Source organism: Echinops telfairi, unplaced genomic scaffold (assembly GCF_000313985.2).
Source record: "Echinops telfairi isolate 266 unplaced genomic scaffold, ASM31398v2 ScPeMD7_31;HRSCAF=116, whole genome shotgun sequence".
NCBI lineage: Eukaryota > Metazoa > Chordata > Mammalia > Afrosoricida > Tenrecidae > Echinops > Echinops telfairi.
The window spans coordinates 51047222-51075049 of NW_022103928.1; the positions used below are offsets into that span (position 1 = coordinate 51047222).

Genomic DNA, 27828 nt, shown 5'->3' on the forward strand with positions numbered 1-27828 from the left:
CTGAACACAGCACTAACAATCTGTCCACTTCATCAAGTATGTCTAGTGTAAGCGTCCCTGGGTGGTCTACATGGTGAAGTGCTAGTCTCCTGGCTGAAAGACGGTCAGTTTGAACCTCCCCAGAGATGCTTCCAAAGAAAAGCTGGTCTGTCTACTTCTGAAAGGTCACAGCCATGCAAGTCCTCTGGCAATCGACTCGGGATCCATGGGGTCACATTGCAAGTCAGAACAGACTCAAAGAAACGGTGGCTGTTTGTGTGTGTGTGTTTAGTAGCGGGGAGGAGGTGTGAGTGGACAGGAGCATTCAGCATAAAAACAGCTCTGCGTTCCAATCGTATCTCCGTATTTTGCCAACAAGGACAAGTCCCCTAGGGCTTCATACGTAACCAAACTGTATGGGCCTCAGTTACCCTGTCTATAAAACAATGGCCATAATCCTTACCTTTGGGGTGTGGGGAGCATTCTGCGGGATGGACAGTCAGGGTCGAGAGTAACAAGAGCCCGTGGCCATGGCATTGACTGCCTCCAGGTGACCAAAGGTGTGTTTCCCAGGAACTTAGCTTCATGGTGTTTTCAGCAGCTGGTTTTTCCAAAGTGGACAGCCAGGCCTTTTATCTGAGGCCCTTGTGAGTGGTCTAGAGCCACCAGCCTTGAGGTAGCACCCAAGCATGTTATTTGTGCCACCCGCAGCTGCTGGCTGCTGGAGGTTGCTTTACCTGCCATCCGAGGCGTGTAAAGACTTCGGGAGGAAGGAAGCAATTGCTGCAGCTTAAACTCTGTGGGGACATGAAGGAAGCCCTTCAGATGTGAAAGATGTCCGCCCCGCGCCTGGCAGACACCAGCACCCCTCCCAGGACCCACGAGTCTGGTCAGCTGTCTCCTCTCGCCGTTGCCAATATTCCTTCTCCCGCAGCCTACAGAAACCCCAGCCACGGATCCATTTCCTGCAAGGTGAGTCATGGTAACATGAGAACCTATAGAAAACCAAATACAACAGAAATGATGTGAACTACATTTCCTGCTCCAGGACACATTAGGAGCTGGCGTCACCGGCCTCTTGTCAGATGAACCGTTCGTGCTGAACCTCACACGCAGGCTGACTAATACCTGAGGTACCTGGCCAAACTGAAAGGGCAGCTTTCCGCCCGCCTGGCCTCCCTGGCACTGCCAGTCTTTTTCCTTATTTACTCCATTGGCCCGCTGCAGCCTTTCCAAGGGCCTGTAGCCCTGGGTGTTCTCCTGTGAGAGGCCCATTGTTTCCTCCATCAAGTCCGAGCCTGCCATTCTGAAAGCTTCCCTGCGGGATTTCATTCGCGTCTCCCAGGGACCCATTCTCCTGTCAGTGTTCATGTGAAACTTGCCTTAATGGGAACCCGTTGCAACACAGGAAGACTAACTGACAGGGCTACCTTGAAGAACTGCCAACCCAAGCTGGCATAACAGTCTCTGCGGCTGGAAACAGAGAGCCTGAAAGCTGAGATCAACTCATTCCACCGAGATGGGCCTCTCTCCAGTGGAGGCTAATCTAAGAACAGTGCCCATTCAATCAGCCAGGGGCTTACTTTCCAATCATCCTTCCCACGACCTCCACAGAGTCCCCAAACCTTCGTGCCACAGAAGTGTCTTCCAGAAGCAGAGCCGGCCTGGACCTCTCTGTGGCAGCGGGCCTTGAAGGCCTGACTGAATGCGCTTTCTGTTGATTTGGCCTCCTCTTACCCACCACTGGGGGATCCTTAGGTAATGGGAGTACTTGCTGTAGCTGGCTGCTAATCAAAAGGTTAGAGGTTCTAGTCCACACAGAGGCACCTCAGAAGAAAGGGCTGGTGGTCTACTCCTAAAAACCCTCGAGAGCGCAGCTCTCTATTCTGGACCATCTGGGGTCTCTGAGAGTCGGAATCAACTTGACAGCAACCAGTTTGCTTGCTTGGTTTTCTGAGAGAAGTCCTCAGATTGGTGAAGGTGTGATATTTAGCTGCTAGCTGAGAGGCTGGACGTGTGAGTCCACCCAGGAACATCTCGGCTCTACTTCCACTACCAGCCATGGGAAGCACAGTGGCTCTAGCCTACATGGGGTTTACTCAATAGCAACTGGCTATCTTCTGAGAGTAGAGCTGGTAGACACATCTTTTCTGAGCCGTATTTCCCAAAACTATGGCTTGAGAAAGGGGCCAGTAAGGAGAATGCCACTATGGTCTACCCTCCATCCTTGCTCTAGCCAACAGAGTTTGTCTTTGGCTTCTCAGAAATGGTTTGACACGAGAGTCCACCACCTACCTGGCCCCTCCTTTATGAACGTAAGACAACATACACATGTTGAGTACATAAAATGTATGTACTCTGAGTACCAAAAATATAAAAGTAAGTCTAAAAGTATTGCTATGAGGGTTTCCATTCATCCATCTTTGTGATCAGCTCGAGGCTGCAGCCATGTTCTCTCAGTAATACACTTGTCTTAGTCTTGGGAGGATGCCTTCAAAAACATGCCCAAGAACACATCATTATTAAGACACCGAACCTATATTGAAGCCATGGCTGATTCCACCGTGTGTTTTCCCCCATCCAAGCCAATCATTACTGGTAGAAGGGATTCAGTAAACATCTGTTAAATTAATAAATAGATGCACTTGATGCACAGCATCAAGCCAACGCCAGCTCTTGCCATCCTTTACGCACAAAACAAAACATTGCCTGGTCCTGTGCCATCCTCGCAATCATTGGCACGCTCAATCCATCCTTGCATCCATGGGCCAATCCATCCCAGTAGGGAGATCCCCTTTGGCCTCACTGGCCCTCTATTTCACCCAGCATAATGCCTTCCTATAGCAAGCGACATGTCCCAAAGCAAGCAAGCCCGAAAACATTCTGATGCAATCCATTTCATTGACTCATTTTCAAAAGCAGATCATTAGAGTTGGGTTTTTTCTTATTTTTGTCTTAGTCTGGAAGCTCCGCTGAAACTTGGGCACCATGGGTGACCCTACTGATACCTGAGATACCAGTGGCATTACTTCCCATATCACGCAAAAGCGAAGCCACCGCAGTCCCACAAAACTGGCAGACACCTGGTAGAAACAGATGCAGAAATGCTACCTACGTACTACGATACATTTCCCTTATTACAATCTTCTTAACTATGGGGAGAATTTGAAAAGAAATGGAATTTCTCAGATAGCGTTTCATAATGATGTTTAATATAAGAGAGTTTTTCTAAATGATGATGCTGATACATCTCTCTCTCTCTCTCTCTCTCTCTCTCTCTCACACACACACACACACACACACACACACACACACAGTGGAATTTTTTTTCCAAGTAGGTACAAAAGTCAGTTGGAGAAGGGAGAAATGTTTCTACTATCAAGAGCATTCAACAACGAAAAGAAATATTTAAGCAAAAGAACATGTTGGAGCCTCTGTCTCAGGAGATTTATTTCAAGGAGAAGAATGAAGAGACCATCTGTCTTGAACGGGTTCGTCATCAGAGTAGGCTGCGGAATCCATGCGTTTTAAATGGCATTCTGATTTTAGAAATAAATGTATAAAATACAAGAAAAGCCCTTCAGAGTTAGCCATTCGCCATAAGTGCCGGCTCCAGGTCAGATGCTGGTGCTTTGGACAACAGTGGACTGTCTAAGCTGGCGTGTCATGCTTAGCCATGGATGAGACTTGGTTATCATCATAGAGATTGGTGGCAGAAATTCTGAAATGTTGTATTTTGAATTTTCCCTAATAGTGTATCCTTCCCTTTGCTTACAAGTCTGTTCCTCTGCCTTCCTTTTCTCATTTGCTTCTTTCTTTAATCCTTTCTTGATCAAATCGTTTCCCACAAGCAGCTTTTGCCCGCGAGTCGGAATTCAATCAATGGCCGTGAGTTTGGTTGGTTAGGGTTTTTTGACACTGTTAGTGTGTACATAATTTACCACAATAGCTTCCCTTTACATGTGTAGCTTTCAGAACACCTCCTGTCATCAATGACATCTACTTTTAAGACCCACCAGCCAGCCCTGTGTGTGACTTAGAAATCTGTATCTGTCGAGTCTAGCTAAAACCAAAACCCACTGCCTTTGAGATGATTCCTAGCCATAGCCGTGGCAGTGCAGTGGGTTACACAGGGTGCTACTAGCTGCAGGGTGGCTTTTCAAACCCACCAGCTGCTCCTCAAGAGAACGATGAGGTGGTCTGTTCCCATTAAGGTTTGCAGCCTCAGAAATGCCTTCAGCACATTTCTACTGTCCTCTAGGTACAAATCAAAGCTATCAGAAAACAGAAAGACTGGGAGAGACGGATTTTAGGACATTAGTGCATACAGTGGCGGAGCTGGCCTGTATGAAATCTACTGGGCAAGTGACAGGCTGCAGTTCAGGGAACTGGTGCTGCATAATTCCTTCATCTTGGAGAAACCTCAGTGTGTGCTCTTAGGGCCTTCAACTGATTGGATGAACCCCACCGTCATTATCCAGAGGAATCACCTTTCATTCAAGTCACCTGCTTGTAAATATTCATCAGGTCCACACATTACCTTCACAACAAACTCTAAAGTGATTGTCCAAACATCTGGGCATCAGAGCTGAGCCAAAGTGATACATGAAAGTAAACCTCACAATAATCATTATTGAAAGCTTTGCCCTATTGCCTACCTTCATTGTTTGCATAAATAATGTGCGCTCACTTAAGTTTTTAATCCATACAAGTGAACAGTCCATATATTGTAGTCTAAAAAGCTGTCCGACACAGATATACTTTCCTTTTCTAAAAAGGATTTTAAATACTATATCATTGGCTGAATTAATGATACTATCAGTAGAATTATCATATGCCACATGAGGCTGATTTATAATGTTCCCCACTAAAATAATAAGGCTATCTCTACAGTGAGAGTGACATATGTAAACCATAGGTATATGAATGGATTTTGCTCTCACACATAATCATAGCCCTAATCTAAGAGCAATCTTTTTCCCCCATTTCTTTTTCAAAGTGTTTTGACATCTAGTTCATATATCATACAATTGGACAGTTTAGTAATTCAGAAGAGTTGTGCAATCTTCACTACAATGAATTTTAGAACATTTTCTTCTTTCTTGTAGTCACTGTTAGCTCCCGAACACTCCCTGCCATGGCTCTAGGTAATTATTAATCCAGTTATTGTCGCTATAGATTTACCTATCCTGGATTTCATATGCAGAAAAGCATGCAAAAGACAGAGAGAGAGAGACAAAGAAATCCTAACAACAATGACAAAATCCAACAGAGGAAGACCTCAGTTGAGAAGAAAAAGGGAATATTAAAAACTGGAACAGATTTAAAATGTTTCAAAGCAGAGATAAAATGATAAAGGTGTCACATGTCAATCTAACTATATCATCTCTGCCACGATCAACTTTATGATGCTCTCTGTCTGATAGTAAGGCTATTCAAAGCCCTGGACTATGGTCAGCTTGGATTCTCTAGAGACGTAATCCTCCTGGAGACCCTGCAAATGGATTGGGGGCTTTGACTGTCATCCATAGCCTTCTGCAAACTGGGTGCTCAGGATTTAAGCTCTGATGCCATTCCTTCCTCCAGATTTGGATATCACTATTTATAATCCATGGATTACACAGGTTGGTGAACTTCTTCTGTGTGGACTTAGCTGATGCCTCAATTGTTTGTTTATTTGTGGTTTGTTTTGTTTTAAGACAAACTCTTAGTTATTATGGTGTGGCTGTACTCAATACTTGCCCTTGTGATGAAATCATTGAAGATATGGGTGCTATAGCAAAGGGTGGTGAAGAAATGGGGGGGGTGCCCAACAATCAGAAAGGATAGCATCTTTTGGGGGGTTGTTTTGGTATATTTTCCTGTGTATGATCTCCAGGGTGGGTATATTTATAGTGACAGTAACTAGATTAATAATTTCTTAGGGGAAGTGGAGGCAACATGCTAGTCATAATGAGTCCAAGAAAGAAGAAAGTGTTCTAAAATTGATTGTGGTGATGATTACACAACCTTCTTTAACATGATTAAATCATTGAATTGTATGCTATGTGAATCACATCATGGTATGTCAATGAAACTGTTTTTTAAAGAAATGAATGAATCATCACAGGCTCCCACCACGACCACACACCCCATGCAGGCTTTTAGTCATTTAAAGTCACCTTCCTGTGATGGCAGCAGGACTAATATGCTGACATTGGCCCTCTCTGTAGCCTGAAATGCATCTAAGAAGTCTTGTCAGACTGAGCAAAATGAAGGCACAAGTCCTTGTTTTCGCTAGTGGTAATTTCCCTTTCAAGGCAATTGCTGTTCTTGTAATCTTTGTTTTTCTGACTAGTACATTACACAAATTCTCATGTGGAAATGGTAATCAAATTAATGAGGGAGCACTCAAATGCTTCCTCAGAAGCTTTTATCCTGAGCAGAGATCATAATTAAGCATGGTCAAAGGAGTGAATAGTTTGAGACCAATCTGCGAGCAACGGTGCTCCCATTTCAAAGTGGGTTTATCTAATGATGAATGCTTAGGGTTCCAAAAGGGGAAGGCAAGAGGTGTGTGTGCTGCTGCTGCAGCAAACAAGGCCCATTGCTCTCGCTGGTGTGACTTGTGACATTGGCCCCCAATAATGCCCGATAGATAGAGTGGCTCAAATTAGGTAGAGCCTTCATGACTACAGAAGGCCATTTGGGTGACACAATGCTGAGCAGTCAGCTACTATCCAGGAGGTGGGCAGTTCGACTCCACCCAGGGAAGCAAGAAGGACGCTGCTGTTAGATTCTTCCATTCCTTTCTTTAAGAAGAAACGTTTGGCAATCTAATTCCAAAAACTGAGCCATGGCTAACTCTGGACCTACCCTGTGGTCGTCAGAGTCCAAACGGACGCCAGGAAAACTGGTTTGGGGCTTTACTGAAATATAAATTAGATTTCACAGTAACGTGTGCATTGGTGGATCTGGTAGGCTTCTCTGTCCTCTCTTGTCTCTGTGGCCACAAATGACCCCAAGACTCACACATGAACCAGGCAAGTAGCAACACAAGCCCAGAAGCTGCTACTTGTTAGACCTAGCCATGATAAATCACTTGTTCTGCTGTCCCTGTTACAGCTTTGAATTTGTAACATCTTTATACTGGCAAGTCCCAGCTAGGATAGGATTAATTATTTATAGCTGCTGCTAGATTCAATTTTTATAAGTCCTGAGCATATGTATATGCATTCTCTATTCACTGAAGCGAATACGGTAATATCAGGTTGAACAGAATGCAAAGAGGCTTTATTAACAGTTTAGAGAGAAAGCATTCTCCGTATTAACCAAGGTCCACTGTTGGCTAGGAAGTGCTGCGTTTTTCAATCCTCATCTTCCCAGTACAGCTTCAGCACAACACAAAACAGAGTCGGAACACGCATCTGATAGCACGACTAAAACGAGGCACACAGACTCACAGCGAAGCAGAGTACAGAATTTTAACTACAGCAAGATGGGTAACACCCTGATGGGTCACAGTGACTGCCGGAGATGATGAAACGGCTTCTCTCCACCAGGCTGATCTGCACCATTCCACTGTCCACGCGATGATGGGCCCTTGGTTTTTGATCATTTATTAATGCGCTGCAAAACTTTGCTTCTTGAGAAACTGGTATTACTTTCAGCCATTATTATAACCCTACTGATTAAGCACCCCATATGTTCTATTTCTAAACACAACTTTAAAAAGGAAGAAGAAGAGTAAACATCTCGTGATTTAGACAGTCGACTGTGAAAATTAGTGGGGGAAACCGGCATACTCACAAGGGGTCTGTGATCCCCGGAGTCAGAGTAAGTAGAAACCTAACTGTAAAGCCACACCTCAGTGTCTACTGTTTCCCTTGTGCTTATTCCCAATTTACCCTTTAAAATGAGCGCATGCACTGCCTCTTCAACCCGTGAGTAGACACAAGACCCAGGGAAAGCAGTAAGGACACCATTGGGTGCATCCATGTCTTCCTTCAACAAGTATATGATGAGCATACCATGTTCAGGATACTCTCATAGAAATGGAGAGTTCATTAATGAATCAGGCGGGTAAGACATACAAGCATGGAATTCAAATTAAAGTTCGTATATAGTATTATAAAGACATGTGCAAGGACCATGATGCCTAAAAGAGAAGCAGCTAACTCTCTCCAGGGTGCTCCTTGGAGGGTCCTGTGCCGGTGAGGTAAAGCCTGAAGTACTAGTACACCTCGCAGAGAAGGCTGGGGCTGTGTTTTCAGTCAAACAAAGGCACTGAAGTCCCAAAGTCAGAGCACCTATTCAGGAACTCAAAACCAGATGGTAGGGTTTTGCAATGTAAGTCTGATGAAGAAAGATGGGGGGAGGGGGGAATAAAGGATAATATAAGGAATTGATGGTCACAGTGAGCTTGGACTTCTAGCTGGGAATGGAAAGAAGGACAGACATGAGAGAGATGAGAAACGATGAAATGATACTAGAAGCTGTGGCCAGAGACTGAGATGTTGAAATAGAGATCACTAGGGCATGCAGTTGAATAATGCAAATAATTAAACACTGGGCTACTAACCCAAGACAGTTGGCTTCAAATGCACCAAGGGATTCATTCCAAGGGATTCCTGGCTATGCATAGTTTCACTCTCACACACGTGGGGGTGCCATGAGTCGGATTCCACTTGACAGCAATCGATGGCAGCTTTTTATTTCTTGTGTGCCGTGTGGGTTTGCTGGTGTACATATTGGCATTTGCGAGATCTGGGGTAGGACTGTGGAATGAGCAGTTGAGGTGGTGTTCAGAAAGGACTCTTTGGAAAACAGGCCACGGAACTTACATACCAGAATGTTGCAGGGATGGTATAGATGTATAGATATTTAAATCACCAATCATTGTTGGAAAGATCCAAAGTGAGACCGGTGCTAGGATCATCTTGCATTAAGGCAGGTCGGGAGGGTCCTGCGCTTGTAGATGACTGGAATGAGGCACAGGGGTGGATGGTCAGCCTGCCAGGAGACTCAGACCAGGAGAGGAGAATGGGAGAGAAGGGCGAATGGTTTGGGTGTGACAATGATGTAAGAGGAAGCAGGTGGTCACCCACTCCACTGATAGACTCGATGTGGGGAAGGGTGTAAGAGATAAAAAGCCGCCATTGGAGAAGGCAAGGGAAGATAAAACACTCGCCTGGGCACCAAGAAAATTGGTGTTCATTTAAAACATTTCTTTCCTTGCAGTAGCCTACCTTGTAAGGATCAGAGGAAGAGAGATGCTTCTGTACCCCAAAGACACAATGCATGTTAAATGGCTTGATCCTAGCTGCTCCTAAATGTGAGAGTCTTTTAATAGTGACCTGTCCCTACTGTGTTTAACTTGAAAAGCAATACAGCTAGAGCAACAGACCTGAGTTTCCCATTACCACGCGCTCGAGCCTTTGTCCGGGGGAAACGTAATAGGCAGCCAGGAACAGTGTGCTTTTGTTCACGTTATATGGGTGGGAAGATTAAGCTCATAATTAATCAGGGAGCGGGTAATTGATCATCGTAAGTCCCTGCAAGTAGTCACGATCGCATATGAGGTCCATGAAATTGATAATTGTCCTTTTCCCCTAAAAATGGTCATGATTACTTGTGAGTCATTTCATAATGAACGCCAAGTCTTTTGTTCATTCGCCTGAGAAGAGTGATTAGTGGCTTTGTGGAGTTCAAGGGTTTCCCCATGAGGAAGCCTTTCCATTATTCACATCAGCCTTTTTCCAGAGGGAGAGCTATAGATTTAAATATACCTGGAAGAGTAAAGGAACAATGGGAGGTGGGGCGGATTAACAGTGAGAAAGCCTAAATAGAATTATAGAATTGTATTGGATTTAGTGCCCAAGCAAATACGGTGGCAACGTTCCTTTCAGGGTGAGAATTCAGAAGCACAATACTAAAACTTTTTCTCCCCTCTTCCCCCACCGGCTCCATCTTTGTGGGAAGAAAGGGGAGGCTGGAGAGGAAGGGGGCAAAGTCATTACAAGGACGAATACAGAATGACTGCCAGCCAGGTTTTTAAATGCACCTCGATTTCCTGACTTTAATAGTCTCGAGTTAAGGATTAACTTCATCCATGTTCTGTAAGTCATTGTTTTCCCTGAAACTTTTTTTTTTCTTGCTCTGTTGATTCCAAAAAAAAAAAAAATCAAAGGGGTTCATTCAAGCCACGGTATCCGTGGTGCATCTTCAGCAACAACAACAACAACAAATGTTCTCGTTCCTTCTGCCAGACCTGCTGTTACCCCGATGCTAGGAGAGTCCACATAAACAAACATGCAACTGCTTTCTGCCAACCCCATCAGGGCTGCCTTGGGAGGCTTCGACCCGAGAGAAGCTGCGTAAAGTGGTGATGGAATCAACGGGGCTGTACGCGCGCGCTCACTCTCGCACCAGTGGGCAGCCATTGTGCAAACGTTTATTCAGACAGATGTCGAAAGGAAATTGGTCCTTCGACCAATTGTCGAGACCTGTTTGGGCAGCCAGCATTTCCCTGAGCACTGCTCAGGTGACTGGCCTGCGGGACTACTGTTCACGGGTCTCCGTAGGGGTTCGTGCAGGTTCACGTCGCACACCAGACGCAGGGCAGTAGAGATTTACCCAGCAGATGCCACAATGTGATCATACACTTCACAATAAAATAAGGGACTATTTGTCTATAAAATCATCACATTTCATAGAACAGGACCCTCTCCTAAAGCAAATATGAAATGAGTCTGTATTAAAGTGGCTTTATTTGCTGCTGTGGAAAATTAAGCTTTCCGGTAAATAAAGGCTGAAAAACACCTGCTGTCAAGTGGACCCTTAGTAGTGCTGGATTTCCGACACCGTAAGTCCTTGTGGGAGCAGAAAGCCTCATCTTTCTCCCTCCGAGCGCCTTGCAGGTCGTCGTCCCATGCTTAAGCCACGGTGCCAACTCAGCGCTCACAAACACACCCTCCTCGAGTCACTGTCAAGTCCTAGCGAGCCCTACCCAGTGGGTTTCCGAGACTGGAGCACTTCGTAGGAGTAGAAAGCCTTATCTTTCTCCTGTGAAGCAACTGAGGTTTGAGCTGCTGACCTGGTGGTTGACAGGCCATCCACCATCCACTCTGCCACCAACGCTGCTACCGGGCCAACGGAGCGCCTAAAAGGAGGGGCAGGTTGCTTTAATACCTGCTGTCTCACTTCAGCCTACCTGGGTCACGCACGACCGAAAACAACTGGAAATAGAAATCCATAGGATCGGACAACACCTCTGTTGGGTATATACCCTAAAGAAGTAAGAGCCATAACATACCATTGGGTAAAACACTTAACATGATTTCTGTAGAACCCTGGCAGGAGAATGTGCCCAGTGTTACCTTGCTAACCATGCATTTTTGGCATCCTCAGTGAACCTGGCTGCATGTTATAGGCTACCTGGATTTTAGATTTTGTGCTTTCTAGGTATCCAGCTTTCTTCATAGACCACAGCAGAATTATAGGATTTGTAAATCCCACTAAAGGAATCAGACTTTATGCTACACACACCTGCTTCAGACTAAAGGGAAAGAAACGTTCCTCTGGATTTAAAGCTGACCAGAGGACTGTTATCTCAAGGTTACCGAATTGGCATTCAGTGGACTTTGGTTCAGATCTCTTGCTTTTAAGGTTGCTCAATAATTGGCAACTCAAGACAACATAGACTTGCTGTTTTCATCCTTACATTGCTTTTGACAGACATAGTTTTGTCTCAGTGAATGAGCATGATTGAAATGTTTCTCTTGGGTCTAACTCTCATTGCTTTTTAAAACAGTGTTCAGTCACTTAAGTTTTTAATTTGTATAAGTGAACATCTTATGAATTTTTAGTCTAAAAAGCTTTCCTGTAGATGCATATTTTCCTTTCTCACTAGTACTTTAAATTCTACACCATCAGCTAGATTAATAACACTGATATTAGAATTACCAAATGTCTCTTTGGAGGTTACTTAAATTATTTCTCAAGAAGCTGCTAATATTGCCTCTACAGTGGACCAAAGACATACACATATCAACTTTAGATCAATGAATGGATTTGGAGCTCATACTTAATTGTAAGCCTGATCTAAGGAGAGTTAGTTCTGCTCAATATTTGCACCATTAAATGATCCCTGAAGATAATGGGTGCTAGCGCAAAGTTTGGTGAAGAAAGCCGATGGTGCCTGGATATCAAAAAGACTAGGGTCTCATTGAAGGCTTGTCTTCACATATACCCATCTAAGTGAGGCGTCAGCTAATTCCACATGGAAGGACCACACCAGATGGTATGATCCAAGGATTACAAAAAAAAAAAAAAATACAAGATCAGAACAGGGCATTGTATTAGAGTTTAAATTCTAGGCACCTAGTTTGCAGAAGGTTATGGATAAAAGCTCAAAATCCATTTGTACGGTCTCTACACAGATTAATCCTTCATCGAATTCCCTCGGACCATTGACCAGGGATGTGAATAGTCTTGCACTCAACCAGAGTGCATTCAAACGTGGATCCCTGCAGATCTACAACCAAACAGTGCCACTGAGTCCATGCTAACTCAAAGTGACGCTAGAGGACAGTTTACAAGTAAGCCTGCGCATTTCCGGGACTCTAAATCCTATCTTTCTCCTGCAGACGGACTGGTGTTTCAAACTGCTGACCTTGCAGCTAGTAGGCCAATGTGGAACCACAATACCACCAGGGTTCCTGGTATTACAAGGTACAGTGAGGTTAAATTTAACAAATTATCATTTGTCTTCCCTATTGACCCATGTTTTACTTGTTCTGGTTTCTATTATCTTCTGCTTTCACTTGGATAGAGGTTTTTCTATGTTTTATTGTGTTGTTGGTTTTTATGATTTTATTTATATGAAATCCAGGATAGGTAAATCTATAAAAACAGTAACTATACTAATAGTTCCTTAGCGTTATGGTAGGGGTGATTGGGAGTAATGGGGGGCGGAGGGTATAATAATGGGTAAATGGATGAGGAAAATGTTTTAAAATAGATTGTGATGATGGTTGCCCAAATATTTTTAATATACTTAAACCACTGACTTAGGTAAGGACTGTGAAATACATAGACATAAAATGCTTGGATATCTGAGGGCTGGAGCATGCCATCTGGCTATGGCTGCCCCTGGAATACCCAGGCTCAGACTATAAGGAAAAGAAATACACCATGGGGGATGGTCCTGACTCTGACCAAACCAGTGGCTGCATGAAAAATTCAAACAGGGTTTCAGCTTTCTCAGTATGTCCTACTGAATTAATGGGACCCTCATGGTCACCCAGAGCAGTGCCGTCCTGTGCTACATCAGCCAGAAGCACTGCCTGAGTGGGCAGGCAGAAGAGGAGAAGATCTGAGTGGACATTTTGCAGAACCAGGCTATGGACACCTGCCTGGGCCTGGCCAGGGTGTGCAACAGCCCTGACTTTGAGCCATAGTACCTGTAGGAGCTCTCTGGAAAGATGAAGCTGGTCTCACAGTCCCTGGGGAAGCAGCTGTGGTTCGCAGGGACAAGAGCACTTTGGTGGATTTCCTTCTCACAATGTCCTTGGCATATACCATATCTTTGAACCTAAGTGCCTGGAGAGGTTTCCAAACCGGAAGGACTTCATAGTGTGCTTCGAGCGCCTGAAGAAGTTGTCTGCCTACATGAAGTCCAGCAACTTCTTCCCACATCCTGTCTTCGTAAAGGATGCTGGTGGTAGTTATATAATCTGGTATCAATTTGAGGATTAAGAGTGTAGGGGTGGAGTCTAGCCTGTCAATCAGGGTATAGACAATGAGGCCTCTGTGTGAGCATGGCTTTCTCCTGAGGATTCTGGGAACTCTTGTGTTTCCTCCTTGGGGATGGGAAACAATCTCTCTCGGCTAACTCCCTGGGAGACACTGTAACTGACAAGACACATGGAACTATGCTACTGTCCTGAGCTGGAGAAGCCACGTGGAGAATCCTGCCACTGCTCAGATGCTTACACCACCACTGGAACCACAAGACTTCCCACCCACTGGCCTGTGATCTTCCTGAATCTGGCATCATTGCATGTGTTTCGTGAGTCTGAAGAGGACTTTATACATTGGTATTAAACATATAAGCTAATATCAGGCTTATGGACTGGATCTGCACTAAGCTGGGATGTTTTCTCAATAGTCAATTGCCCTTGTATATAAAGCTCTTTCTTATACACATGAGTGTTTATTAATTTGTTTCTCTAGTCTACCCGGACTAACACAAGGCTCTTTGGGGTAATCAGTAGGGCCTATAAATACAGGAGAGGAAAAGAAGCCAGCCCTGTGCCTGCTCCCCAGAGCACTGGCCTCTCTAAGCATCAGCCCTCACCTCCCTTCCTTCTTTATCTCCCCATGCTCCTCCCCAAGCCCTTATTAAGCCCCCTTTCCAACCCCACTGGATCCAGGCTCTTTACCGCCTCAGCTCCTACTTTCCTTCAGCCAACCACTCCCAGCACCACCCGAACAACCCTTGTCCCTGCCAGAAGCCAACCCCCGGCCTTCCCCTGACACCATGTCTGCTCAGAGGAGCCACTTCAACCCCTGTCTGCAGAGCTCAGCCTGAGCTGCCTGCTCTGCCCTGACTGACCAGAACAAGGCACAAGCACTGCCTCCACATGGTGCCTGCCTCAGCCCTGCCTCTTCCCAGGGAAGGGCTGAGCCACACCTGCTGTGTGTGTGTGTGTGTGTGTGTGTGTGTGTGTGTGTGTGTGTGTGTGTGGTGTGTGTGTGTGTGGGTGGGTGTGGTGTGTGGGTGTGTGTGTAGTCAGAGGACCCAGCGATAAGAGTTCTTGCTCATTTCTGCCCAGCCTCCTCTTTGTTCCTCCCCATGTGGCCTCCACAGAAGGAAGTTAGTGACTGGGACCATCATTCCTTCAGCCTTCATCCCATCCATGAGGACCTGTGTGCATGCTCTGCAAGGTGCTGGGCTGGTCAGAAAGTAATTGAGCATTTCACCGTGGGGCTGGACGGGGGCGGGGTGTGGGGGTGTGGGAGGGGCATGTTACCTCCCAGAAAACTACCTCTTGCCACCCTTGGCTGGACGTTCTCACTGATTAATGCCCCTCCTCAGTTTTCACAATAAATATCAACAGAATATGTCTCACCATCCCATCCCCACCAAAAAAAAGCTCTGGTTTGGGTTGTGTTTTTAATCACAATCCATACATAATGAATGCAGAGAAATGAGAGAGAAACATTCCGAAGGACGGCCTAGAAGACAGGGCGTGAGGTTCCCAAATGCAGCAAAGAGCACAACTTGTGTCCCAAAGAGAAGTCCTGTGATCTTTCCAATGCACCGATTTGTTGTCGTAAAAATTGTTTCAATCACTGCCATTTCACATGGGTCTGGGACTGATTGTGTATAGTTGTTCCCAAGGTTGTCTTGCAACCTCAGGAAATGGACGGAGGGAGGGTTCAGGCCCTCCATCAGACCGAAGCATCACCATAAGGTCGAGAGGAGACACCGGGGGCTGGGAGTCACTTTCCACACTAACTCAAGGAAAAGCAATCAGCAGGGACATGCAAAAGCCCTTTCTTTGGTGCTGATTTTGAGAGGACCTCCACTCCTTTTTCAGAGACACCCTCGCCAGAATACCGGACAAACTGTAGCTCATTGCTGTGCCCAGTAGCCCACGGTGTCTCCTGCACCTCTGATTCTGGAAAACAAGCTGCCCGGCCTTTGGCATCTTGCAGCGAACTGGATGAAGGGTGAGAAGCTGGGAATCATGCCACTCACCCTCAGAAACGGCTCTTCTATGCACTGCATTCTAAGACTGTGAAGTATCCCCGAAAGGCCTATCCGAAGCATTTCCCCAAATTCCGATTTTCACTGTAAAGACTTCTGTGCCACACATGCGCACTTACATTTCATTTTCAGAAGGGTAGGAAGGGAAGTCAGAAAGTATTGCTGCAAAGTCATCGAAACCCCTATTAAACAAAGAAGTCTCCAACTGCGGATCGACGGTTTCTTGACACATCCTCTCTCCAGGTCTAGCTACTTCTGAAGGGGGTGTTTCCCCCTCTCAGCCCTCACTGGGAAATTCTGCTCTCTTCCAGCGACACCGCATCAGCACGGCATCCTAAAGCGACTCAAATCTCGCTCCTTTGAAATGTTCTTTGAGTTTGGGGAACAAAAGGGAGCCTGAGGGACAAGATCAGAGCTGTAGGGGTGGTTGGGCTAATGTGCCCCAATGAAATTCAAATAGAAGAACCCTCGCTTTGATCAAAGAATGAGACAAGGTACATTGTCTTGATGGAGAAAAAAATTCTTTGGAGCAACTTTTCTGGCCTTTTTTTTTAACCAATGCAGTTTTCCGTGTTCTTAAAACTTTTTCATCGTAAAGCCCTGTGATCATCTTGTGTCCCTTTCAAGATTACCTCTCTGGAGCATCAACAGAGGGTCCCCATCACCGGCTAAGATGACCCCCTCTGCTTGGAATTCAACTGGCCCCACCGAGTCCGCCTGCTCTGTTTTAGAAGAAGCCCTAGGAAGACCAAGACTGTGAGCCTAACCTGAGAGAATGTGTCCTGCAAACCGCCCGCTGACCATTGTGTTTGCAACAAACATGCAGGTTTGAACTGGAAACCTGCTACCGATACATTTTGACATAGCTTCATACCAGAGGGCTTCAAAGAGTTTCTCTAGAAAAGAAATTAAAAGATAGTGGAATCTTTTCATGAACTTTTTCCAAGTCCCCTCCCATATATCACACGTCAGGTGAAAACATGTCTTCCGTCTTCTACAGACTTCAGCTTTAGAAGCAAACGTATTTCAGAGAGAACAATTGCTTACCTAGATTTTCAGGAGGATCCAATAGCTTAGAAAGGAGAAAATGCATGTGTGATGAAAGTGAACAGTGTATTTGCACCCTTTACTTGCCCCATCTTCTCCCATTGGCGGCAGAGATCCGGGAGACCCAAACACCTCCTCTGGCAAGTCCATGCCATAGCCCCTTAATGATTAGCTGCTTCTGATGAGGGATCATAACAGAAACGTATGTTTCTATGTTGTTTAGGCTTATGCTCAGGCAATGCTAGCTGGGATGTACCACAAGATGGTGTGAATAGCAGACTTGGAATTCAGACCCTTTCAGGGTTTGAATCCTAATAAAACCCATCACTCTCGAGCCAATTCTTGACCAAGTCCCCGGGACTCTGCAGCCTCCACCACTTGTGAATGATTTGATGTGATCTGGAAGCTCTCTATATCAGGATTTGTATCTCTAAAACCCAAATAACAGCATGTATTATCCGACTGTTGTAAAATTTAATGAAATGTGTGTCAAATATCTCCCCTCTGGGAATGAGTCTCCCAAATAATAAACTTGTGTGTCCAGGCCACAACATCCTTAAAAAATAATCAAGCACAGGGCTAATGATGAAGTTGATGATAATTAATGCTTAATTAGCATTCACAGAAGTCCAGGCAAGGTTCTATACTCTCAAGCTGTATTCATTCAGGCAATTGCCACAAGAGCCCAATGAGGAGTTCCACAGATAAGGAGGCTGTAATGGACTAAATTGTGTTTCTCTACACCCCCCCCCCCCCACCAATCCTCAAAAATACATCAAAATCCTGACCTTAGCTATATCTAGAAATAGGATTTTGTTTAGAAGTAGGGCTTTCTTCGTTATGTTGAGTGGGCCTCTCATCTGCATAAGGAGTGTTCTATATCCAATCAGTTCTGAATTATGAGAACAGAGCAGATACAGAAACACACGGGGCAAAGGGGCAACAAGCAACAGAGACAGCTGCATCTACATGGAAGAACTTGCCCCTGGAGCCATGCTCTCTCTGAATTTGAACTTTCAGCCTCTTGAGTGGTGAGAAAATACATTATGGTGCTTTAAAGCCACCTGCTTAAGGTATTGGGAGGTAAAAGGTGATGAGGCCGAACTCAAGAGACACAGGAGCTTAACCCAGCCAGGAGGGGAGAGCAGGTTCTACTCTACGCTCTAGCACCAGAGTCTGTCCCTTATCGCTATGCTGTATTCTCTGTTGTCACAAAATAAATAAGTAAATAACTCCCACCGCCATCATGTTGATTCCCACTCATCATGGGCTTGGCAGGACATAGTACGTGTGTTAGGTTTCTGGCAGGACACAGTCGTTGTGTTAGGTATTCGGTAATACCTTGGTTCTTAGCTTCACACGATGAAAGAATTCATGCTGAAGCCCGTTTTGTAATCCAAGTGCGTCTTTATGAAAGACAAGTTTCAGGTTTTATAGTCGCAAAGGGGGTTAAAACCAGGTCCAAACAACCACATGGAAAAGAGCACCCATGTGTGTGGATCTTGGGGGGATCCTTGGAGGCCAGAAGTCCAAGAACCCTAGAGGCTGAGAGCATGTGGGCCAAGAGGCTGTGCCCCCCCACCCCAGTAGGCTCCGAACGGGTGCAGTGTGCCCACACAGGGGAGGGAGACCCTCCCCCTCTACGTGCCTCCTCGCCCTCTACGTTCCTCTGACCAGGAGGGTAGGAGAGAGTCGCAGAGCTTGTTCCCTGCCTTTATTCTAGCCCATCTCCTGGCTGAAGGAAGGGGTGGTTGATGGGATTGGTTGACCCCATTGGCTGAGTTAGGCCCTGGGTGATGTCATGAGTCTGGGCCTAGGTTGGCCCTCGCAAGTGTACCTCCGACCTGGCTCAGGGGCTTGAGTATGCACATGCTCACTTTGGGATCTTCATAGGTGTCTAATGGATGCCTGATTTCTTTCCAATCTCCTCTATGGGGGCATTTGCAGGCATGGGAGAGATAGCCTCCTGTCCCTAAGCTGGCTCCCTAACAGAGTGGCTGCACAGTGTTGTAAATCCTTCTGGAAGTGAGCTGCCACATCTTTCGCCAAGAATTCCAACCACGGACCTTTTGGTTATCCCTTGAATGTTTTAACCACTGTACCACCAAGGCTCTGCCATGGTAGTCACAGTGGTTTTTGACTTCCAGTCGCCCCTCTTGAATGAGGACAGTTGGTCTCCCTTTTCCTGGCGGGTTGGCAGAGGTGGTACTGCAGTTTCCCACTCAATTGGTAGTCTTTCTAGAGGGTTCTAAAGGGTCTTTCTTGCCTCCCTTTCCAGAGCCCCTGCCAAATGAGTGCCAGCCACACTGGCCCCCGGAGGCTTGGTCCCCACCCCAGCTGGACTCCCGCCTCTGCCTGGGTGACTCTGCTCCTGGTTTGACTCTAAGAGCCGCACTCATTTGGGCCTTCTACCAGCACCCTTCCTTCTTCCCTGGGCACCTCTCCCACTTAAATCTCCTTCTCCCATTTACTAGCTCTTGGGCAAGTTATTTCCCTCAAACTCAATTCTCATCTGTAGAAGAGTGCCCCATAAAGGGAGAGTGAGTAGGAAAGAGGGAACCGATTACAAGGAACTACATGTGACCTCCACCCTGGGGGACAGACAACCGAAAAGTAGGTGAAGGGAGATGTCGGACAGGGCAAGATATGACAAAATACCAATTTATAAACTATCCAGGGCTCCTGAGGGAGGGGGGAGTGGGGAGGGAGGGGGAAAATGAGGACCTAATGTCGGGGGTTTAAGTGGAGAGAAAATCTTTTGAGAATGATGTACAAATGCGCTTTACACAATTGATGTGTGTATGGATTGCGATAACAGTTGTATGAGCCCCTAATAAAATGTTAAAAAAAAAAAAAAAGAGTGCCCCTGGTTTGGACAAATGGTTAACTACTAACCCCTTGAAAGCCCATTCAAGGGCAATGCAGAACAAAGTCTGGTCATGTCCTGGGGAAAGGTCACAGTTGCGAAAACTCTCCAGAGACCTGTTTTACACACACAGGGTTGCACGAGTTGAAACTGACTGCATGCCAACCGGTTTTGTTGTTGTTGTTGTTGTTGGCTTAATGGACTTTTTCTGATCTGTAGAAAAAAGATGAATCATCTACACACAAACACACGCACAATAAAACGTGATGCCTGTCATTACTCCATTGTTTCTTGAGCTCTTGAAGGTTTCCTGCGTTTTAAAAATACCACTTGAAGGTCTTGAGCCTTATCATTTCATAGTTCTGTTATCAGCCACCACCTTAGTTGACAGCCAGCTAGAAGTAAGACCTTGCCAGGAATGTGACACAGAAGGAGGGGGGTGGGAGGGTTGGAGGAGGGGAGGGGGGGTTCAAAGAAGGTGCTTGGGTGCTGACAGAGAGCCCACTGACAGCTTGGGCAAGACTAGCAGCCCTGCTGCATGAGGCGTGTCCTGTTCAGTTCTATATGTGAGCCTCCTGGGAAGAAGCTCACGTGGGGAGGATGTGGGGAGCTGATGTGGGGAGGTGTGCTCCCCGAGCTCAGGTTCCATTCTCCACTTTGTCAGAGGTCGACCTGGTGAATGAAAACATTCACTCCGCTAAGTGAAGTCAGGCGGACGCTGCTACACTCAACAAGACAACTGATTCCTGTGACGATTAATACTCTCATCCATTGTGGCAGAGCAATAGCCTATAGTTTCAGCAAACAGGAGTCCTAATGGTGTAGTGGTTATGAGTTGGGCTGCTAATCGCAAGGTCAGCAGTTCCAAACCCCCAGCCAGCTCCTTGGGAGAAAGATGAGGCTTTCTACTCTTGTAAAGAGTTACAGTCTTGAAAATTCATGAGGGCGGGTCTATGCTGTCCTATAAGGTCACTATGAGTCAGAATTGACTCAATGGCAGTGAGTTTGTTTTTGTTTTTCAGCATGAACTAGCTAACTGTTCTAATAGCACTTAGAACACCATTCTGCATACTCTACCTACACCCACTCACTTAGTCCCGTCCCTGGGTGGAACAAATGGTGAACATTCCCAGCTTTGGACCGAAAGGAGTGACTCAGAAGAAGTGTGGTAGCTACATAATCTGTGGTCAATTTGGGACTTAAGAGTGAAGGGGTGGAGTTTAGCCTGTCAATCAGGTTGCAGCTTGATGACCTCATTTGGAGGCGCTTAGGAGATGAATAGCTCATTGGAGGTGGGAGACATGCTTGTGGTCAAGACACACGGAGCTACGCTGGAGCCCTGGAGCTGAAGAAGCCACATGAAGACTCCTTCCAACCCTGAGGTGCCTCCACCACCACTGGATCCACAAGACTTTCCACCCACTGGCCTGTGATCTTCCTGCCTTCGGCGTCATTGCATGTGTTTTGTGAGTCTGAAGAGAAATTTTTAGAGTGGTATCAGACATTTGACCTAATATCGGACTTATGGACACTATCTGGACTGGGCTGGAATGTTTTCTCAATGTTCAATTGCTCTTTTATATCAAACTCTTTGTTGTATGAGTGTCTATGAATTTGTTTCTCTAGTCAACCCAGACTGACACAAAAAGCCTGGTGATGTAATTCCCAAAACTGAGCCATGGAACACTCTATGAAGCACAGTTCTTCTCTGACTCCAAGAAGGCACTTACCATCAGGCCAGTGCCAAATCATGGCTCCCCTAAAGGACAGAGCGCACTGGCCCCTTGGGTTTCTGGCTCTGGAAATCATTACTAGAGCAATTACCCTCATCTTTCTCCCACACGAGTGGTTGGTTTGAACCTCTGACCTTGTGGTTATAGCCAGTTGCCTATCCCACACCACCAGCGCTCCTTCAAGAGTACACCAGAAAATAAAACAAATAAATGCATTGCCATCTAATGGATTTTATCTCCTAGCAACTCTCAATGGGGTTTCCAATGCTGTGATTCTTGAAGGGGCTGGCGGCCTCATCTCTCTCCTGAGGAGCAGTTGGTGGGTTTGTACCAGGGACCTCGCAATTATCAAGCTAACGCTGCATTCCCTCAAGAGCACACGAGTACTATAAAAGGGAGAAGCAGGGTTCAAATCCAAATTCATTCCACTCTGGAATCTAGGACTTTAACGGCCAAACCTTTACATTTACCTATATTAATAAAGTGGGGCTTTTAAAAGCAGTTATTTCACGGCTTAAACATCAAAAGTTCCTGGAAATACAGAAGATATGTGTGTCTTATGATTTCCATTTTAGAAATTAAGACATAAAGACTGTTGGACAGAGGGTAGTAAAGCTAACTTGAATAAATAAATAAATAGGAACCACTCACTACCATCACCTCAGTGCAGGCTCATAGCGATCCTATAGGATAGCCTCGAACTGTCCCAGTGACTGTAACTCTTAATGGGAGGAGAAAGCCTCACGTGTCTCCCCTGGAGCAGCTGGTGTTGTTGAACTGTTCACCCTGCGGTCAGCAGCCCAACGCATAACCACTACACCAACAGGGACCCCATAGGACAGCTAAAACGCAAACCACCAGACCCATTGCCATTGAGTCAAAGCTGACTCACAGCTTTACCCCCTGTGGGTCTCCGAAACGGTAACTGTTTCTAGGAGTAGAAAGCTCCATCTTTCCCTGGGTGGTTTCAAACTGCTAATCATGGGGATCCTAACCACTACGCCACCAGGGCACCTAGGAAAGGTGTAGGCCCTCCTGCAGCCATTACAGCACCTGCTTAGCAGCCTCTCCAAGGCCCCACCCAGACGTCTCTGCCTTGTCGCTTTATTGTTATTATTATTGTAAATGTATAGGACAAAATACTTGCCAACTCAAGGATTTTTACTTGTAGAATGACATTGACTATGTGTAGGATCAATGTGGCAACCCAAAACTTTTCTTAGGAGCCTTAATCTTTACATTGTGCTTTCCGCTGGAATCGTCACTTCCTCTTTTGTTCTGTGGCTACCGCGAAGAAAGCCTACTTGCCAAAGAGAAATCTCCCCCTCGGTTCCGTCTACGCCTGGGCCCAGCTTTGGAACAGCCTGTCGGGAAAGCCCATTCCATCAGAAAGTTCAAGGACTGTCGGAAGAAAGCTCTCCCTGGGGCATTTCAACTCAGCACAGACTGGTGAAGAAACCTACTCAGAGGACCAGGGAGGTGGCGGCCCACATTCAAAGCGTTTAAAAACTTTTAACGAGTAGTTGTAATTTTTTTTCATTGATTTCAAGGGAAATGGAGTCAAGAGGGAAGTTCGCAATAAAATCGTAGGTGAGTCAAAGGTTTGTTTTTGTTCCTCGGGATTAGTTCTCCCACATTTCCTGTTACTAGACTTTCTCTTGGTAATGGGTCATTGTAACCACAAGCCTAGCATGAAGCAAAGAGTAGGAAAAACTATTTCCTGATTAGCTTGAAAGGGGTCAAAGGCTAATTGAGTCAGGCCTGGTTAAAATGTCACAAGCTGAAAGGGACACTTCTCACCCCAGGATAGTGTGTTACAACGTGATCACAATGAGGGAGAGTCCTTAGGCTTGAGAAGCGATAGGCACATGAATGTCAGGTTGAGCAAAGAACCATCTAATTTTATCTTCACTGGGTGATGGCAAATACACTACTCACACGTCCCAAACACGATAGGCCCTCAGTCTTAGAGGTTAGGCCTCACTGTTGTGACCTTACATCCTTACCCAAACCGCAGAGCACAGAAGCCACTGAAATGTATACTCATCATCAATTACATAAAATCAGATCTGTCACCGGGCTCCGGAGCGGAATTTTCCTGGAGAAAATGAATGACCTAGATTAACAAAAAAGTCCAAGAGAGATTTAGGAGGAGGAAGCTCCTAAAGGCTCCAGGAAAGAGTTACAAAAGGCCCTGTGTGTGACCACAGACTTACACTGGAAAGTGAGTTCCAAATCAGACTTCGCAGTCTGCCTGGAAAGCCAATTAAGGCATCTAAAGAATCAAAATGAACAGTTTTCCCTTTTTTGACTTTTTGGGGTTTTTTTCCCCCCTTCCCCTCCCTGGAAACACACTTGTAGATTTCCATTTCAAATTTCAGTGAGAAATGGTGACATCGGCAGTTAGCAGCTGAGATAAAATGGAAAAAACAATGCAGCCAAACAGAGCGGGGAGCAGTCCTAAGGGACACAACTGTCACTGAGTCCTTTCTGATTCCTGGCGCCTGACCTCAGGAGGCTCAGAGGAGAGCTGGGGCTGTCAGTGCCTGGTTTTTCCAAAGCGGATTGCCAGGTCTTTGTATGGGGTGGATTCCAACCTCCCACCTGCTGGTGGGCAGCCCGCTGTGACCTCCCCAGAGGGGTCAGTGGTCGCATTCTCCCTTCCATGCAGTAGACAGGGGTTCAGTTTCTTGACCAGCGCACCTCGCGTGCCACCACCAACCGTGAAGGCTTGACCAACCATTGGTCAGTGTTGGCTTGTGTGTTACCATGATGCTGAACAGGTTCCAGCAGAGCTCCGGGGCTAAGATGGGCTAGGAAGCATGGTTTGGCAATTTACTTCTGCAGTCTTGACCAGAGGCCCCTGGATGGGATGATGCAGAGATGGGGCAGTGTTTTGTACTAATGGGCATGAATGGGGTCCCCACGAGTTGAGCAGCCACTCAATGGCAGGTAACATCATCAAGCCAAGAGAGTCCTGGGACAGAATTGCCAGAAATCCCCATTTGTACTGGGTGGGTAGCGTGTTTGCTTATGGATAGTTTTACTGGTCAAACAACAGCCTTCAAATTACATTTCCCTTTTCAATCAATTGCTCAACTTTCTTGCTTCATACATAATTTTTAAAAAGAGAGAGAGAGAGAGGAGAAAAGGAAAAATATGCTTGTCCTAGAAGCAGTAGGCTTCTTTAAAATTTTAGCATCAGCTCGACTTCTTCTCAAAACCCACATTCCCGGGACAAGAGAAGAATGTGTCACCAGAGAAGAGGTAATTTCTCACAGGAACAAGCTTTTGAAATGTCTTTGCCAGCAGAGTGCTATAGCTGAAAGAGGGTTTTACATTACGTACTGCAGGACGTTCTCTGACTGGTCTGCTCATTCAGAGCTGTGGGGCATGCTTTGTAAGAGAACAATGGCTTACTTTCCTTACTGAGAGTGTGATATTTTGAATTCTTTCAATCATTTCATCTAATTTATTTTTTAACTAAATAAGTTTAAGAATGCTTGTGGGACTCCCCACCCCCAGCCCCCACCCCAAGGGGTTGTGGGCGATGGAAGTGGAGGGTTTGGGAGGATAATAAGCATCATAGTTGTGAAGATAAGCCAAAAGGTACAAAATAAAATTTTTCTTGGCTTCTATCTTTACATAGTTTTACTCTAAGAAGATAAATATAGAGAGATATCTGATTCTGGAGGGTAGTACAGTGATTACAATGTTGCCTGTCGGGCCCGTATGGGAGGGGATGTTTTCCTAAGAAGGAGCTGCCTTTAGCCAGTTTCTCATAATAAAGGAATTACTGAAGGGAGGACCTCTCAGGAACTGCAGTCACACTCTAGTAATGAAATTCTATCCGTAGCTTGAAAGAAAGAAAGACATTTCTCACACAACTTTCTTGAGGTTTGAGTTCTTCCAAGTCACACTGAGGAAATGTCAGCAAAGCTGTTCTAGTCATTTGAACTCTAAAGACTACTGAACCCGCCATGGCAGTCCACACACAGTGACAAACTAACAAAGGTGAACCCGGAGTCCTTTATTTTCTTCAAAAATAAGCTTTTAATTTTCATTTGTTCTTTGTCAGTGGCTTGATGTTGTTGCTGTTTTGTTGTGCACTGTTGCTTGGTTTTGCTCTGTCTTGTTTTTGTGCATGTTGTTGTCTCCGTAGGCCTGTCTGGATAGGACAGGCTGGATGAACAATATGGAGGAGAAAACAACGGGACTGACAGTTCCGGGGGGACATGGGAGAGGGGGAGGAGGGGGGAAGGGAAGAGGTGTTAACAAACCCAGGGACAAGGGAACAACAAGCAATCCAAATTGGTGGGGAGGTGGGTGTGGGAGACCTGGTAGGGCAGGATCAAGGGGAACGTAACAAAGAGGAAGTGCTGAAACCCTGGTGGGGACTGAGCATGATAGTGGGACAGGAGGAGAATCAAGGGAAATAGAGGAAAGAGCTGGGAGGCAAAGGGCATTTATAGAGGTCTAGATAAAGACATGTACATGTGCAAATATATTTATATGAGGATGGGGAAATAGATCTATGACCCTACATTTACAGGTTTAGTATTAAGGTATCAGAAGGACATTGGGCCTCCACTCAAGTACTCCCTCAATGCAAGAATACTTTCTTCTACTAAATTGGCATTCTATGATGCTCACCTTCCCAACACAACCGCTGAAGACAAAGTGGGTGCATAAGCAAATGTAGTGAAGAAAGCTGATGGTGCCTGGCTATCAAAAGATATAGTGTCTGGGGTCTTAAAGGCTTGAGGGTAATCAAGCGGCCATCAAGCTCAGAAGCAACAAAGCCCACATGGAAGAAGCACACCAGCCTATGCAACCACGAGGTGTCGAAGGGATCAGGTATAAGGCATCATGAGAACAAAAAACCTTACCATAGCGAATGATGGGGGGAGTGCAGAGTGGAGATCCAAAGCCCATTAGTAGGCCACTGGAGATCCCCTTGCAGAGGGGTCTCGGGGAGGAGATGAGCCAATCAGGGTGTGATGTAACAACGATGAGAAATACAACTTTCCTCTAGTTCCTAAATGTTTCCTCCCCGCTCCCACTACCATGACTCGAATTCGATCTTGCAGGTCTGGCTAGACCAGAGGATGTACACTGGTACAGATAGGAACTGAAAATACAGGGAATCCAGGGCGGATGAGCCCTACAGGACCAGTGGTGTGAGTGGCGAAACAGGGAAGGTAAAGGGAGAATGGGTAGGAAAGAGGGAACCGATTACAAGGAACTATACAGTATATGTAATTTTTATTTATATGCTATAAGTTATGTTTCATAGTTACCTCCATGTATAGTCATTTCGAGCCAGCCTATGGTAGGAATGGCTTTAAGAAATAATCCTGTACCCTCACTGACCATCATGAGCAGATGGGGAGACAATGTCAAGGGGCCCGTGTTAAAAAAAAAAGGTCGGGAAACTGATTGTGGTAGCAAATATGCAATTCTGCTTAACATGCTTGAACTATGGAATGATGTGAGATATATATATATATATATATATATATATATATATATATATATATATATTTTTTTTTTTTTTTAAGAGTCAGAGCTATAAGTTTTAATGTTAGGAATGAGTCTCTTGGTGCTCAAAGTATAGAAGTACAGCAATAGGGCAAGAGAACCAATGTTTGGAACAGATGAAGGCAGCAGCTAATCTGTGCAAAATTATAAATGAAATGAAATGTAGGGGAAAACACATTTTAGTGGTATGTCATGATTGCTTCATAAGCACATTGTTTTCTGTACTTTGTGATGTTTGGGTTGTCAGCTTTTGTAAAGATGTGATTGGCTTTGATTTCTTATTTATCCTAAATAAATTCTTGATTTCATACTTAATTTCATATTCATAATTAAAAGAGGACCTCCAAAATTGTGTGTACTTCAGGTCCTCCCAAGGTTTGGATCCATTCCTGGTTGTTAAAAGTTAGACTCAAAGCAATAATAAAGAGTAATTAAAAATCCAATTTTCTTCTCCATTGTCAGCTCATAGGGTTTTGCCTGTTCCCTAAAGTGAAAGCAAGTTAAGCATTTATCCAAACGTCATTTACTGTATTAACATTTATACAATCACTGTTTTCTTAAAATGTAAGCTGAAGGCCAAGAAATGAGACCAAGCTTTGGAATATAGGTTTTCTTGCCAAGTTTAATGAACTCTTCATGGTATGAATTTCCATGATTTTATATTTATAATTGCCTTTTGTTGTTGTTTGGAAGAAAGTGCAAAACCAAATAAAAATTACTAGTAATGATAATCATAGCTTATTTTTTTGTTGTGTTTTGTTAATGAGGCCTCCCGAATTCTCCTCATTATAGAATACCTTCCCACACTGAATCCCCCAAAGCGTCCGGTCCCCTTGGAAGCCATCCAGACCCCGGAATCGCAGGCTCCCACGCAGTCTTCCTAGGGGTCTGGAAGACAGTCATTCGAC

At 45.4% G+C, this 27828-nt stretch overlaps 1 pseudogene; it reads left to right on the top strand.

Annotated features, from left to right (window-relative positions):
* The first annotated feature begins 813 nt into the window (after positions 1-813).
* LOC101664012 lies at positions 814-15700 on the top strand (annotated as a pseudogene).
* The last annotated feature ends 12128 nt before the right edge of the window (positions 15701-27828 follow it).